Consider the following 15,322-nt stretch of genomic DNA (forward strand, 5'->3'; position numbering starts at 1 on the left):
AATCTTTATTGCTTGTTTTCTGTTAGATACAACAATGGTTGTTGAGCATCTTGTAAATGTCACAGAGTAGCCTGTCTTAAATTCTTTATATATTTTTACATTATCGTTACCGGTGTTGTTTTGTTGGGTCCTGTTTACAGTCCACTTTTCCCCAATTTTCCTGAAATAGTCTCAGATTATGTCAGAGTCTTTCCATTACTTAAATTTCTTATATCTAGCCATTGCCTCAAGGTTGTGGGGTCCAGTTTATACCACATCCTCACAACTGTTTTCGTATTAGCTCCCAGTAATACTTAGCTATCAATGCCCTTGTTGTACAATCCTCTGTGTTAGATTACCTAAGTACAGCGTAAAGCACGGCTCGGGTATTTTAATAAACTAGTCTCTACACTGTCCGTACATGATCCCAGCATGTCTCCATCTTCTGACAGTTCCAGGGTATGTATGGTCTTCATTCGTGTATCCACATAACCTCCAGCACGGTTGCTGAATATCATCATCACTCTTAACGGTTAGCAGAGAGATTGTGTATATCTGCCCCAGCATTGGTGGTGTGCACTCCAAAAGAGGGCATGGGTTCATTACCATTCGCCTCTGGTGGTTTGCTGCGGTTGCAAGTCCATTGCCAGTTCAGCTGCAGTTCAGAACCAGAGCCGCTCAGACGACAGGGGGTTGAATACACTGCTGAGGAAAAACTGTGGGAGAAGGAAGACAGGAGATTGAGATTGACTAGCCACTGCTTTTTTTTTGGTATTCTTCAGCTCAGTAAATGCAGCGCTCATGGCAAGGATTAGGGGCAAAGTGGAGTGTTTACTACTGCTACTACTACTACTACTACAAGTGTTAATAACTTACAACGCACTTTGTGCTGAGCTGTTTGAATACGAAGCTGCAGAAATGTGAAGGTTGATGAAATGGAGTAAAATGCAAAGCTTCCCTGGATGCAAAAAAAAAGTAGAAAGTGGGTACATGAGTGCAAAGTTGTTGCTAGCAGGCTTGCAGCCCGAGCCACTGTGCATGGATGCTGGTGAGAAGGAAACTGAACCAGGGGAACGGAAGTTACTGGAAGTATCCAGGTCACTAGCATCACACAAAATTACTTCTGTCTCATATGATGCCTGGTTTAGACCCACACTTCTCTTTCAGGACAGATCAAACTGCCAGCCCAACAGGGAAAGGCAGGCATAGACAGAAACAAGGTTAATGGGGGGACAGAGGAGATGGTGCTAGTAGTGTTTCAGCATGAACATCATCTCCTCTTGTAAAATTACGATGGAACAGAGACCTTTGTTCAGATAGTCTTACAAAATAACCTAGCATGTGTTCAGAAGTTCCCTATTGATCTATGAGGGCAAACATTTTCAGCATGCAGGGTCCCAGTAACAATTGAACCTCTAACCTGGACAATGTTAGCACTCTGTTGTACAGAATTAGGAAACCAGGCTCGCAGCTGTGAGTGAGCCACCCACGGAAAAAGGATGAACATGAATTTCTGCAGCACACCTGCCCCCAGACGAGCAATTCCCCATCACACATTATATAATCCCCGGGGTCCAGGGCCAAACAGGTGCCAAATTCCTGTGACAACCCCCCCGGCAGCAACAATCTAGCATTTCTGGCTGTAGTTCCTTCCTTCCTTCTTCCTTTTCATCACCCCCACCTCTCACACACATACACTCACACAGTCTGGCTTCACAGATGCAAACGTAGGCATGATCCACGTGAGCCATGTGACATGCTACACAGCGTGTGCTCCGAGGAGCCCATGGAGCAGCCAGACTGAGCCGTGCCCAAGACCACAGCACATTGCTCCTTTCAGCGAGTGGGCACAAGTGTGAGAGAGGCTACAGGATGATTTAGGTCAGAGTGTGGTATTTTGGGCTCTATTTAAGTGTATAGGCACACACAAGAACCGCAAACAACTGTGGACATTTTTTTGGGAAAATTCACGTTCCTGTGTACGGCAGGTGAATGGCCTTATGGTGGGTGTATTCGTGGGTCTGCGCGTGCATGTCGTGTGAGATAAATGGAGAGAAAGTGCGAGGGCGAGAATGAATCATTGAAATGCTCCCCCCGCTGCATACTGTAGCACGGCGTCTGTTTTAGAAACTGTCGGTAATAAATATGCAGGAGTAAATTTGGAAAACCTTGATAGGGACGGAGTCACGATAAGTAGGTATGGTGGGTGACGTGTAATATTGTGTCTAGTGCCCTTATCAGGACTCGAGAGATTGGACTGAGTGTCCAGTGAGAGGCCAGGTATCTGTCCTTATGGATAAGACTGCTTTGTCTGTTCTCGTACTCTTGGTCATGTCATCTGAAGTACAGTGTCTTCTAAAACAGCCCACTGTCTTCTTTGACAGCCAAAACTACCATCTGTTTGTACCAACAGTATGATATACTATGATACAAACGGTCCAAGGATACGTGTGCAGGGGTATTTGGAGAGGCAGGAGTAAGCTAGTCATACAGTCAAGCTAACAGAATAACTATGAAAATGAATGACATCCAATGTTCAGTTATCAAATTTGGAGGTATGTAGTTATGGAGATCTTGTTGCCATATCATCTGACTATCTCCCCTTGTGAAGAACACTTTGGTAACTATTGTGTTTATCATACAGTTATCTTGTTAAGTGATCCCGCTTTTTAAATTCCCCTATTGGTCTACACATGACTTCCAAACAAGTATTACTCACAAATCTTATTACAAACCTTTTTTGGGGCTTTACCAGTCTCCCGAGATTCCACAAAATGCCGTTTTCCATGATATGGATGCATCGTTTCTTTTGGTGGACATCTGAGGAGGTTCCCCACTTTGCTCTTTCCCTGCTCCCCGGTCTGATCTTCAAGTCCTATTGTTGGACATTGTGCATATATCAATCTTTCATTTCATCACTTTGTTTACAGTGAGAAGAAAGGGGGGGGGCACGTGGGATGTGCAGCTTATTTTTCTGAAGGATGTTGAATACCGCATGGGAGCTTCCGTGGAGGGAGGGTGTGGTGGGAGATCCTTGTGGGAGCCTTTTTGTGGTTTTGATGTCTCAATTTCCATCATATCCTATGCTCTGTGATCCTCCCTCCCACATAGTTCCCTACCATCTCTGAGGAAACTTCCCCTCTTCCTCATGAGACAAATTGAAATTAAAGGATCTAGGCTGTAAATAGTGAAAGCCTTGGCCATGTGTCACACTGTATTTATTTGATAATTGTTCACACAAGGATGATGATTAACACTTAAACTATTTATGCAGGGTGATTTGAAGACCGTTGTACCCAGTGTGATTAAATAAGTCCACTGAACTGTTAAAACCAGTTGTAATCTCTGTCGATGTCATTACCCACTTTTGCTGCTTGTTCTGTTTCTGTCTCTGTTAATCCCATACATTGAAAGTCCCTGTTTCGGTGGAGCTAGCTGCTTTGTCCAACCAATCAAGGCTTTTTTTACCCCCCAGCAGCATGTTGTTAAACTGTAACTGATTTGCAATCAATACCTTTGATTAGGGATTCATTACTCTTGAACACTCGGACTTACTCAGCAGGATGTGGCAAGAGGGATTGTGCTGTGTGAGCTTCATTTATATGGCCGTCATCAGCAAACGCTGACAGGGGGTCAAGCCATATCAATCATGTGATTTGGACGTGAAAAGCAGCCCTCAGAGCCAATGATGGCGTTTTCTCACAAACATCAGTTTCACGTGGTTTGCAGTGCGCTGGACACTTCCTGCCAGAGGCATGTTGAGTGTTTGGTTTTAAAATGGGACATCCACCATGTAGAATTAATGACACACTTAAGGATCATTAGAACAAAATTAAAATTATTGTGAATCCTTTTAAGGGTGTAGTAGGTAAAGTCCTTAGTTGACAGAGGAACACTATTTCTGATTGTGTTTTTCTCCATCTCATAGAATAAACAAAGGTCCTCAGGTATTTTATTTTTTTTGTCAAATTGGATTTATCATGTCATGGAAACAAGCTCTTTAAACCAAGTCAGGCGGGTGTGATGAGAACACGTACCAGCAAGACCCTGGAGGGAAGATGTCCTAGCATCTGTTCTTTCACACGTCCACTATCAGACAGGCGCTCCCTGGCTTGAATCTGTCCAGAAACAGTATCAGTTACTGTGACAGGGTCTTTTTCTGTTTGACTCTCCAGGGCCCAGCCAGACTTCATAATAAAGAGGGATCAGCCCTGGAAAATTTCTTTAGCTCACAGAACAAAGTCTGTCTTGTTTCTTCTATATGGCAAGGGACATTTCAGACAAGGCTGCTCTACCCTGCTTGAGTCCAAGTCAAAGTGATTGGACCGATTCAGCGTTTTGGCAGTTTTTGTTCCACTTGACGTAAAGGCTGACCCGCTGCTCTTGCTGAGTTTAGCTCTTGTAGTGTATAATTAGACCCTCTCAACAGGGGAGGTGGTTAGATGGAAAACAAAGCCACCTTGTTATCCCATAGAGGTGCTTACAGGTCCTATCCTGTTGTCAAGTGCTTGTGGGAGCCTTTATGAGAGACGCCCTGAAGTCCCTCTCCTCCTTTTTATTGTTCTCCGTAAAGAGGTGGGATAGGGTGCACTTCTCCTAATACCATCTCTTAGTATGGAGTGCAGTACATCTAATGGTATGGCTGAGGTGAGTATACCCGCACCTCATTTTAGGTACATAATAGATCTGTCCTCTTCTGGGCAACATACCATACTGACCTCGAAGTATTATCCTACTGAGCCATGATCCGTCTGCAGTGGTTAGTAAGTCAACTATATTTGTCTAGCCCTAAATCACAGTTACATTCTCAGAGGGCTCTACATTACTCTTGAGATACAGATAGGTACATTAAGCAGCAATGGATGGCGCCCTCTATCTTTAGACCCTCAATTAGCGTCCTTGATAGTGCGCATAAATCAAGCTCTCGATCAAAGTCACCTTTCGGAACACATCTCGTGCCACGAGAGGGTTCAGAGATGGAGGATGGACACAGCTTAGAGAAAATACAGCATTTTTATTTACAGTATTTACAATGAGTCAGTGTCCTTGCTCACACGGGGGGCCGGTGCTCAGCGTCCTTGGAACTTTCTCTGTTGGCTTTCGCCCCCGTTTTCTCCCTTTCGTCTGCCGTGTTCGCTCATGTCCTTCAGCGTGTCAGTGTCAGTCCCCAACTTCACTGCAGACCCTAAAGAGCAGGTTGTTAGACTCTCACACCTGAGGCTGATCAGTCAGCAAGTCTGCCCCGCTGCGACCTACGCCCCCTCTCTCTCCACTTTCAGCCGAGGCTAAACCCACACCCCACTACCACAATATTAAATATATAAAATGAACCTTAAAGATGAAAAAGGTGTCTGTTTGTTTGTCTTCGAGGGCCAGGAGTATGCAGGTTGTCTACCAAATGTTGCACCGCATCAGCTGATTTCACTGGATAGCAGATGTTACCAATCTCAGGCGGCGGTGTCTGAGCTGGGGCAGCTGATAAGAGCGATAGAAAACCAGACACAGGTCAGTGTGTTAGATGTTCTGGCGTTCTCTATAATTGCTTTTCCTTTTTTTTTTTTTAACTCAACTCATTTTCTTTCCCACAGGTATGGGTAAGTATATTTCTTTTCAATAAAAAAAAATTATCTTTTACAGGTTTTCAATTAAATGCATAATGTAAAAAGAAAAACTATAATTTCCATGGCTAACAATCAGTATTCAATGTTCATTAATCGTTCATTGCCTTTAAGTTTACTTCCAAATTACAGCAAATAACATGATCAAATTTGGGTATTCATCACCATATCATCATGTAACATAACACGCATAATAAATGACAAAATAGGTGCTAAATCAGGAACAATTTGTCATTTCATCTCATGTACCACGTACACAAAAGAAATGAAATTCCGTTTTCTCCAGCAGTGCAACACAAAAGACAAAAACACATATCCAACACCACCAAAAACATACAAAAAGAGAGAACAAAGGAAGAAAAAAAATAACAACACACAAACAGCCAGCAACACAGTCCACCCAGTGCAACACAGTCTGAACACTCCACCATCCAGAGAATGAACGTCAGCCGGTCTGCATGGGCTAGCAGTTAGTTTAGCCTGCCCCAGTTCTGCGTCCTGTCAGACCGCTCTCGGTGTTTTCTCTTCGGGTGCAGCTCCAGGCAGGGCCGTGGTCCTTGGGCCCAGCGGACGCAGCAGACCAGACTCCCTCAGTCGATCCAACGCTAGCTCTCCAGCCAGACACCTTCGACACACCCCTCCCGCACTCCACAAGATGACACAAACGCAGACGAAGACACCGCACAGTCGACGCTAGGCGAGGCTGCCGCCAGACCGGCTCGGTGTTTCCTCTCGGGCAGGGCCGTGGGCTAGCATTTAGCTTAACCTGCCACACTTCCGTGCCCTGTCAGAACCCCCTCGGTGTTTCCTCTTCGGGCACAGCTCCAGGCAGGGCCGTGGTCCCTGGGCCCACAGGATGCATCAGACCGATTCAGCCGATCCAACACCAGCTCTGCCTGCCAATCGACAATCAAAATAAAAACTTCACACGATGACAACATACGGCAAAGACACTGTATAATCAGTACTGGGTGAGGCCGCTGCAAACGTGAGTTTGCGCCGCCACCTTTCCACACCGGAAGCAACTTATGTGAATGGTAAATGCTAAACATACAAGTAGACATACATGACTCCTACCAAGTACTGTTTCCACCCTCCACAACTACAACAACGTCCACCATTTCAAATTGTCCGTATGTAGCACGCTGTACGCCGAGGAGGCATCCATCTTAGGAAAATAACCCACCCTTGGTTAATAGTGTAACGTGCATGGATAAATAGACACTCGCTAGCCCTTTGAACATTAAATACACATTTTACATTCACATTAACTCATTTCGTTCACCAAAATGCATGAGTTGCACTTTCGTGTTACTATAACTTGGAAATAACACTATCTTTTTATGAGTTAGTTTCATCTAGTTTTACATACTCCTTAGCTTGCAACGTCAGGAAATCTACTACTACTACTGCTACTTTCAGCTGCTCCCGTTAGGGGTCGCCACAGCGGATCATCTGTTTCCATTTCTTTCTGTCTTCTGCATCTTCCTCTGTCACACCAGCCACCTGCATGTCTTCCCTCACCACATCCATAAATTTCCTCTTTGGCCTTCCTCTTTTCCTCTTCCCTGGCAGCTCCATATTCAGCATCCTTCTCCCAATATACCCAGCATCTCTCCTCCACACATGTCCAAGCCATCTCAATCTTGCCTCTCTTGCTTTGTCTCCAAACCGTCCAACTTGAGCTGTCCCTCTAATATACTCGTTCCTAATCCTGTCCTTCTTTGTCACTCCCAGTGAAAATCGTAGCATCTTCAACTCTGCCACCTCCAGCTCCGCCTCCTGTCTTTTTGTCTCCAAATCATACAACATAGCTGGTCTCACAACTATCTTGTCAACCATCCCTTGAACTCTTGTTGGTACCCTTCTGTCGCAAATCACTCCTGACACTCTTCTCCACCCACTCCACCCTGCCTGCACTCTCTTCTTCACCTCTCCTCTGCACTCCCCGTTACTTTGGACAGTTGACCCCAAGTATTTAAACTCATATGCCTTCGTCACCTCTACTTCTTGCATCCTCACCATTCCGCTGTCCGCCCTCTCATTCACGCATAGGTATTCCGTCTTGCTCCTACTGACTTTCATTCCTCTTCTCTCCAGTGCATACCTCCACCTCTCCAGCTTCTCCTCAAACTGCACCCTACTCTCACTACAGATCACAATGTCATCCGCGAACATTATCGTCCACGGAGACTTCTGCCCGATCTCGTCCGTCAACCTGTCCATCACCATTGCAAACAAGAAAGTGCTCAGAGCCGATCCTTGATGTAATCCTACCTCAACCTTGAACCCATCTGTCATTCCAACCGCACACCTCACCATTATCATACTTCCCTCATACATATCCTGCACCACTCCTACATACTTCTCGGCAACTCCCGACTTCCTCATACAATACCACACATCCTCTCTCGGCACCCTGTCGTATGCTTTCTCCAAATCTACAAAGACACAGTGTAACTCCTTCTGGCCTTCTCTATACTTCTCCATCAACATTCTCAAAGCAAACATCACATCTGTGGTGCTCTTTCGTGGCATGAACCCATACTGCTGCTCGCTAATCATCACCTCTCCTCTTAACCTAGCTACTCTTTCCCATATCTTCATGCTGTGGCTGATCAACTTTTTACCTCTGTAGTTGTTACAGTTCTGCACATCACCCTTATTCTTGAAAATCGGTACCAGTATGCTTCTTCTCCACTCCTCAGGCATCCTCTCACTTTCCAAGATTGTGTTAAACAATCTAGTTAAAAACCCCACTGCCATCTCTCCTAAACATTGGCAAATCAGTTTTCGCAAAAAAAGGAATGCTTTTACAAAATGGGATACTTTTCTAAAACAGTCCTTACACACTCCTCGGAGTTCCAAGAGTCACCCAATATATATTTCGTTTAATATTTCATGAGATTTTAATAGTTTTACCCACCTGATAGTGTGCTAGAAAACTGGACACAGGTTAGTGTGTTAGATGTTCTAACGTTCTCATTAAGTCAAGTATGTTTTATTTGTCCCCAGAGGGGCGATTGTTAAATTGATTAATAAATAAATAAACAAAATTGTTAAAGAGGTACTAAGCACAAACATGCTTTTTTAAGCTGTAAACTGAATGATATGACTGTACAGTGCTGGCGTTAGTACTGACTTTTCTTGCCAAATTTATAAAAATCGACATTCCATGGGCTGAAAATGGCTCAACAAGCCATCTACTGTTTTAAAACCAGCCATGAACTTTGCAAGGCCAATGCTGACGTTTTTTTGGCCAATGCTGACGTAAGTCGACCGGTTGGGACTGATTACGTCATGAAAAAAACACACCCCAAAACAAAACGTTAACGCCCTCTAACTAGCGATGGGCGACTCAACCCCCGCCCCCAACCCCGCCTTTCATTGAGTCTGAAACCGCGCTCATTTTCATATATATTTATGCTGACCGATCGAGACTCAATTCAGTTTACTCGCTGTAATGTGTGGAATCTCCTACTGTGATGACACCGCGAACGCATCAGTCCAGCTGTCGCGGGATTTGGGGTATGTGACGTTAACAGGAAGTCTTGTTGCTGTGTTCGTGCTGATAACGTTGTCAAGCAGCTTGTGAAAGGCTTCTGAGAGTTCGGATTTTTTTGGTGAGTTGTTCTTATTAGTTAGACAGACGTCAAACTCGCTAGCCTTACATTTTCTACCAATCTTTTGAATTTCCTCTTAATTTACAGTTAGTTATATTATTTCATCATTTTCAAAATTTCAACTGGTGAAGCACTTTTCTGAAGTCCTATGCTCAAATTCTAGGAGTGCCTAATGAAAATCTCACAGACACAGGAGGATCAGACAACTGATGGGGGCTTTTCCCCCCTCCCCAATGTATTCTGTGCGTAACAGTAGTCCGCGGCAGTCATACCAGTTTCCGGTTTATTGCCGTACGCTATCTTCCATGGCATATTGTTCGCGATGCCTACAAGATTTACCACGGATAAATGTCAACGACGTGTAGAGAATTACAAGGGTGAGTAATTAAGACTATATTCTAGCCTATTTTATAGCCTAACTTGATGTCTGTAAACTTATTGTTTTTCTTCGTAGTTTGTAATTACTCATCCTTGTAATTGTGGATGTAACTTGACATGTACAACCTGAAACCTTTCACCCATTTGCTGGTGGTTGCAGGTGAAAAGGCGTCGAAAATTCTGTACGCGTGGTTGACATTTATCCGTGGTAAATCTTGTAGGCGTCACATGTCATTGACGATACGGCAATAAACCGGAAACTCGTATGACTGCCGCTGTCGAAACCGGAAGTCAGCGGAGAACGGTTATGCAGAGTCTACTGTACGCCAATATTTTTTTCCCGAGGGACAGGCAGATCTGGCCAATCCTAGCGCCTGAGGGCGGGAACTTTCCGGATTCATCCCAGGAAAAACATATTCGCCTGCTGTACTTGGCCAAATAACCCACTCTTCCGAGCCGTCCCGGTTGCTGCTCCACCCCCTCTGCCGATCAGGGAGAGGGGCGTGGAGCTGCAGACTACCGCATGCCTCCTCCGATACTTGTGGAGTTGCCAGCCGCTTCTTTTCACCCGACAGTGAGGAGTTTCGCCAGGGGACGTAGCGCGTGGGAGCATCACGCTATTCCCCCCAGTTTCCCTCCCTCCTGAACAGGCGCCCCGGCCGACGAGAGGAGGCGGTAGTGGAACGGTGGACACACACCCATATCCAGCTTCCCACCCGCAGACGCGGATAGTTGTCTGTCGGAGGTAACGCGGAGCTTCGAACCGACGATCCCCATGTTGGTAGGCAACGGAATAAACGCCCAGGACAACTGAGGTATATTGCTAATGGGGGGGGGGGGGGCGAAGTTTTGAGCTGGTCTCCAGTAGCGTTAGAAGGGAATTTAAGATGTGCAGGCTGAGAGTCCTGGAGGTGCGGTCACTCCGCTCTTGCTCTCCGGCGTCGATCCTTCACTCCAAATTGGTTCTTTTAAAACAAGTCCTTACAGTAAAACCATCAAAATCCCTTGTAAGGAGTGACGGTTAAGAGAACAAAGACCAGCTCAGTCATTATCCTTAACAGTGGTAGCATAAAATAAAATCACTTGCCTCTTTAAGAATCCACACTCGCGGTCTCAAAAGGTACTCCACTCTAGGAGGGTCTCAGCTAACGTCTACCACCCGAGTAAGCACATTTGCAGTAGAGAGAACAAAATCACTTAACTTTAATCCCCAGCGCACTGCAGTCCTGGCAGCGCACAATCTCGGTTTTCTCTCTCTGCCATTGGTCGGGAGTTGCTGCAATCCAGCGTCCGGCGTGCCTTCTTCCTCTTCGACTCGCCTTAAAACGGGAGAGCACAATCCCAAGTGGATTCAGTTGTTACCTGCATTTTTGCGTGGAGGCGTTTCGGATTCCTGTGTGGCCGGCCCTTTCAAGGCAGTTCCTTCCTCTCGCTTCACATACTGGCGTTATCTCTGTTTACTAAAGAAAAACCATATCACTGCACCCTCGTATGACATACACACACACAAACAAACAACAACAACGCATCCATAAAGCTAGTTGTTCCATTGGGCGGCTGGTCATTTCATGACTAACATAAAACGTCATTGGGATATTGAGAACAACACTCGTCTGAAGGCCCTCCAGAACAGTCTCCATACACCTCTGGAATGCATATGGGTTGCTAGTGAGGCCAAATGGTATTCGAATACAGTCATATAAACACCAGGGAGTGCTGAAGGCTGTGATGTGTTTTGATCTTTAATCAACAAAGCCCTGGTCTAGGATGGAGAACCAAGTGAATCCTCCCAAACTGTCCAGTAGTCTGTATTCGCGGGAGCGGGTGTCGATCTGAAATTGTCTGGCGATTTAACTCTCAGAAGTCGACACAAAGCCATGAACTACCGTATTTTTTCCAAACACAAGACGACTGGCGAAGAGTATGACGATGTGGATTTCTTAATCTAGCCTCTTTCAAGAAGGTTTTGTATATAATCCTTCACCGCTTTAGAGATTGATTTGGAGGACTTTCGAACTGGAGTTTCGTCTTTGAGATTGATCTTTAGTTGCAAATTTGGAATACAGCCTATTTCTCCATGGTGGGCAATATATGGCCAAAATCCTCCATCACGGTATATGTCATTTTAAATCACGGTAACAGTATATGTCGTAATACAGTAATTGTTCTGTAAATTCAATTAAGAAATAGTTTAAAATAACCATACAGTACTCCATCACATTTTACTATTTTTTTCTTATATTTGGAACTTGCATACAAACAAAAACAACTGCCTCACATGAGACAACACTTGAGTTAGGGGTTATAGTCCTGCTTTGCATGCTTCATTTTTAAGTGGTAGAAGAGGTTATTCATATTTCTACCTCCAGCGATGACCATTGTGCGACAGTTTGTAGAGTATAGTTTTTCTCCCTCATCATGGGTTGGTAGGGATACCAACCTACCCCTGCTCTGTATTTACAATTTCACTCTCCTCCTCCAGGTTTTCTTGTCATGCGCGCGTTTTCTTCTTCTTGAATTTTATGGTGGTTGGCAAACAACGTTATGGTGCATTACTGCCACCAACTGGCACGGTGTGTGCGCTTCTGCCCAAATCACATGAACCAGCTACTGCGGTTGAAATGGTATTGCCAAATCTCTACCTATGGACGCGTTTCTACCATCGCAGGGTATATACCGTCACATCACCCAATCTTAATCTCTATCTTCTTTAGCATAGACATCGGATACCTTATAAAGCATCGTCCTGACAATCTGTTGCTTATGCTCATGGAGATGATCTAAATTGATGGGTGGATGCCATTTCTCTTTAGTGAAGTGGTTTATGGTGGTCAACTTCTCTGATCTCAGTGTTTTTATGGCTCTTACCTATATCGGGAGCAACAGTTTCAGTAACAGGTCTGACTTTGGTTATTTTTGTAACGGGACCTAACACATGTCTTTATGTATGCTCAATAATCCAGGAAAGAAAATCTAAGAAAGTTGAATCGGTTCATCTGGAAACAACGGTTATTGAGAGAAATGTTTCATCACTCATCTAAGTTACCTCTTCAGTCTCAACTGACTGCAGGTATCACCACCCTTATAAACAATACAGTTGCATAATGACTTAAACCAACGATCAGTTTCATATGCAAATAGGTGTGACCATTAATTAGAGTTTCAGTTTCAGGCATGGGCGCAAGTCCACGAATACTGGGATGGCATCCAGCACTTTACCTGTGCCCCCATAGGGATAGTGATTGTGTCAGGAAGGGCATCCGACGCAAAATTTTGCCAAATCAGTATGTGGATTGACAAGACCATACCAGATTGGTTGAGGCTGCATACCAGATTGGTCAAGGCCCGGGTTAACAACAGCTGCCACTGGTGCTGTGCCCTCCCAGGGTTCCAATGGAAACTGTAAAATCCGCTGTGGTGACCCCTGAGAAACAGGGTATAAGCCGAAAGAAGAAGAAGAATATTAACTAGAGTTTCAGTGGCTGTGTACTATTCACAGAGGATTTGGGAATGTTAGCAATCACAGCGTTGTAAGATGGTGACAGATGTACTGTACTCGGTTCAGGGATGGTCGCTCCCTCTTCACATAGATGGCCTCTTTGACTCTCCATCCGCTGGTTTGAATGGGCGAAATGGCAACAGCACATACCACATGGCCACATGGTCGCAATGTTGCCAGTTCGATTTCAGCCATCTACCTTTTTTGCATGTCATACACCTCTCTCTCTCCCTCATTTCCTGTCTGCCTCTCCACTGCCACTGTCTAATATAAAGGTAAAAATAATCAAAAAATGTGTGAATAAGGGGAGTACTGACACTTACATTTTCCACTTTAAGCACTGGGTCCATGTGATTCTGGGATCATCAGTCATCGACCGGCAAGTGGCGCCTATCCTGGATGAGCCCCGAATTTGTTACTGGTTTCAGGCAGGGGTGCCTGAGTTGGGATAATCAATCAATCAATCAAGTTACATTTTTTATAGTGCTTTTCTAGCTGAAACTGATAGAGTGATAGAAAACCGGACACGGGTTGGTGTGTTAGATGTTCTGGCATTTTCTTTAATTGTTTTTCTCTCTTTTTTTAGCTCATTTTCTTTCCCACGGGTAAGTATATTCATTTCAATAAAATAAAATAAATTCTTTTACAGGTTTTGAATTGCATAATGTGTAAAAAAAAAAAAGTATAATTTCCATGGCTGACAACTAGTATCCGTTCAATGCCTTTTAAGTTCTCTAATTTACTTCCAAATTACAGCAAAAAACATTTTCAAATTTGAGTACAGGTAGTCTTCGGCTTACAAACGCCCAATTTACGAACGCCCGTACTTACGAACCGACCTCCATAACGCCGATTACATGTAATCCCGGGTTACGAACGCACGATTTACAAACCCCCGTACTTACGAACTGACCTCCATAAAGCCTATTATTTTAAAAATTCGAGCTACACACAATGGTTCGTACTAACGAACGGACTATTTACGCGATGCTCAAAATACTGCGCGTTTTAGGCAGTTCATCTGCCCGAGGGAGAACAATGCTATGCCGTCGTCACCATTTTAAATCGAATTATGTAATCATTGTGTGCGTTGTGTTTTGATGTAAAAATTTCGTGTGTTTACCCTCGTAATCATAGTTTCAAGGTGTATATCTGATGCAAGTGATGATGGTGTATCGAAGATAATGAAAACGATCACGATTGAAATGAAAGTGCTACTATCGTTTTTTCTCTTACCTGATTGATGAGGCGGGGAGGCGAGCCCTGAACGGGCTGTCCTTTCTGGTCGTGACCCGCTCCTGGGATAGTGGCAGGTGGGGAGTTTGAAATGTAAGAAATGTTTCTTTAAATAATGTTAACTGAACCCTGGTAGGCTCGCTGTAGCGGGTAGCCAGAGAATATTATGTTACACAGTTACTGGCCGCACCAGTAAGCAAATACAGGTTAGCCGGTGAACAGCTCACCTTGACTCAGACACTGCTCCGATTTATCCTGTGTAACGGCAAAGTACACTTCTTGCGAAGGACTTACTCAGCATATCTAGACTGAAGCCAGGAACTTCATTCAGCGACGTAATCCTTAACGGGTGGTCTGTGAATTGTAGAGCAGCTATCCACGCTAGCCTAGATTAGTTGAGGGCGCTTATACAGTTTCCACACTGGAAGAAAGCGAGAATGATTTGAGAGCGATTGGTCGACTGTAGTAATATGAGGGAGTGTGCCCCCAGCATAGTTCGACCTGTCTGCCACTGACAGACATCGTATCATCGTAGCTTGTGTAGCATTAAGCCAAGATGATTCTCATAGTGAACCACAAAAGCTCATTAGAAAAACTATTAATTAATAGTACACACATTTTCTCAATTATACTGTACTGTAGTTAGATTTATTATTATTACTGCATTATTCAAGATGTTTTAGGTAAAATATATACTATATACTAAGACAAACATTTAACTAATTGATGCTAGATGTGAACTGTACGTAACTTCTGACTTACATGCAAATTCGACATAAGAACAGATTAAAAAAAGAACAGACTCAAAAACGGAACTCGTTCGTAACCCGGGGACTACCTGTGGTTTGTTAGATGAGCAGAGTACCTAATGTTCTGCTGATGTGTCACGACGAATAGACTGTTATGGTACACAGTTAGCTTGGGCTAAACCCTGTGTGCAAGTGCTACTGATCAAAGCATTGTGGCACGCCAAGTGCTGGTAAATATTT

This window comes from Lampris incognitus, chromosome 16, assembly GCF_029633865.1.
Source record: "Lampris incognitus isolate fLamInc1 chromosome 16, fLamInc1.hap2, whole genome shotgun sequence".
NCBI lineage: Eukaryota > Metazoa > Chordata > Actinopteri > Lampriformes > Lampridae > Lampris > Lampris incognitus.